The sequence below is a fragment of the Pteropus vampyrus genome, unplaced genomic scaffold (genome assembly GCF_000151845.1).
Source record: "Pteropus vampyrus isolate Shadow unplaced genomic scaffold, Pvam_2.0 Scaffold6235, whole genome shotgun sequence".
NCBI classification, from domain to species: Eukaryota; Metazoa; Chordata; class Mammalia; order Chiroptera; family Pteropodidae; genus Pteropus; species Pteropus vampyrus.
Window position 1 is genome coordinate 3476 of NW_011895016.1, and position 1842 is coordinate 5317.

At 42.8% G+C, this 1842-nt stretch overlaps 1 long non-coding RNA gene across 1 annotated transcript; it reads left to right on the plus strand.

Annotated features, from left to right (window-relative positions):
• LOC105310564 lies at positions 1-1423 on the plus strand. Its single transcript, XR_897519.2, has 3 exons — positions 1-58; positions 509-577; positions 1331-1423. It is a non-coding gene; the product is annotated as an uncharacterized LOC105310564 (long non-coding RNA).
• The last annotated feature ends 419 nt before the right edge of the window (positions 1424-1842 follow it).

Consider the following 1842-nt stretch of genomic DNA (forward strand, 5'->3'; position numbering starts at 1 on the left):
GTGTGGGTGGCCTCGGCGCTCGTGGACAATGACCCGGCCAGTGCTGAGTCCTTGTACGGTAGGGCCGGGCTCAGCCCCCGCTCTGGCGGCCGTGCCTTTACGCAGTCGCTCCTGAAAACCTGGGGGTGATTCTTGGTATAGTGAACCCTTGTTAACTGACAGCATTAAGGAGTCTTCAGACATGTTTGAGAAAAACGAATGCTCGTGTGTTTCCTGTATGCAGAACGTGTACGCAGCTTTTCAGAATTCTCTCTCTTTTTTGGGGGTTATTTGGTTTCTGTTCTTTCAATTCCATGGAGGCTTTCTTTCTCCCTCCAGACAGGTTTTGCAAAGGGTTTACTTCCCGTTCTTCTCTTTTAAATCTTTTTTACTGTATAGTTTAGAAATTATGTGGTTTGGTAGGCTCAGATAGGCAATTTTGACGTTTAGTACACATTAATTTATAGTCAGCCTGTATCTTAGTGTACAGTAATTTGGATTTACTAGAATATATTTACATTTTTTCCAGACCTCTGGGAGTTCTACCTACCCTATTTATATTCCTGTATATCACTGATGGGATGTCTGTTGCTTCTCCGTAAGTATTTTGCTGACTTAATACTGGTAGGAAAGTAGAGTTGTTATGTGTTCTGGAAAATTATGAGAAATTTTCCTGATGAGATTCCTTACCAGCTTGCAGATTTTTTTAAAGTTGGCCCTTAACTTTTTTTTTATGTTCAAGTTAAATTTTGAGAAACTAAAGCCTTGAAATAGTGAGACACTTGGGCCGTTCTGTCAAGAAAGCCTCTTCCACAGGTGGGGCGGGGGGTGGGGTGGGGGGCGTGCACACACCTGCACGCGCACCGCCGTCACCACGCTGGATTCTGCTCTTGAGTGGCGATGGCAGAATTGTGAATGCTGAGTGTGTGGCCGTTATTTCAGAGTTTGTTTAGTTTTACTTAAGACAGCACAACATATCTCAGGGATGTTAAAAGCAGATAAATGTAGTTGAAAGGATTGAAGACTTTAGTTGTCACTTTTAGATATTCTCGTCTGGTTCTCAGTTCCGTTAGTATTTGAAACTTAATCTGTTCCTTAGCTGCTCTTCTTTAATTTCTTCTAAGTGAGAATACTTACTATTATTCAACTGCTGGAGCCTCGTGTGTCCTAAGCCTTTCCTTAGTCATCCCAGGTCTCTTATTAAGTACGGGAAGGCAAAACAGCGGGAGAATCTCAATCTGAGACCAGAACTTTCTTAAAACGAGAGTCTCTGGGTTTGCCTTACCTTCTGGGTTGGTGGTCTCCCTGCTCGGGTCGGAAGTGAGCTGTCCTGTCGATGGTCTCCCCGCAGTGTGCACCCCAGTCGGCCTTTCCCGCATGTTCACCGTCACGGGCCAGCTGCTGGTGAAGCCCGCGGTGAGTACGCCCCTGCCGCCCCCTTGTCTGTCAAGTTAGTGCGTTTGCACAGTACGGTGTGAACGAGCCTTCGGAAACATAAGGATGTTTTTGTGGGTTTATGACCCAAATTGCTGTCCTCGGTTTTAATCTTTTTCATCTTTGAACACTCAGGTAAAAATTCCTAGCAAATTTTAAGATAAAATTAACACATGTTTCCAGTTACTTGAGGGGTCTGTTGTATCAAATAGTACTATTATGTTACAGAATTTATCACGTACTCTTTGTTTTACACAGTAGTTATGTTTCTGAAAATTTGTCTGCGTGTTATATCTTGATTGAGTTATACTTTTCCCTTGATCTCAGAAATACTAAGTATTCATCTTTAAATGATTTTCGATTGTTAGTAATGATTTTTCCCAAAGTTTCCTTGGCTTCTGGCTATTTTGCCCAATGTTTAATAGTGTG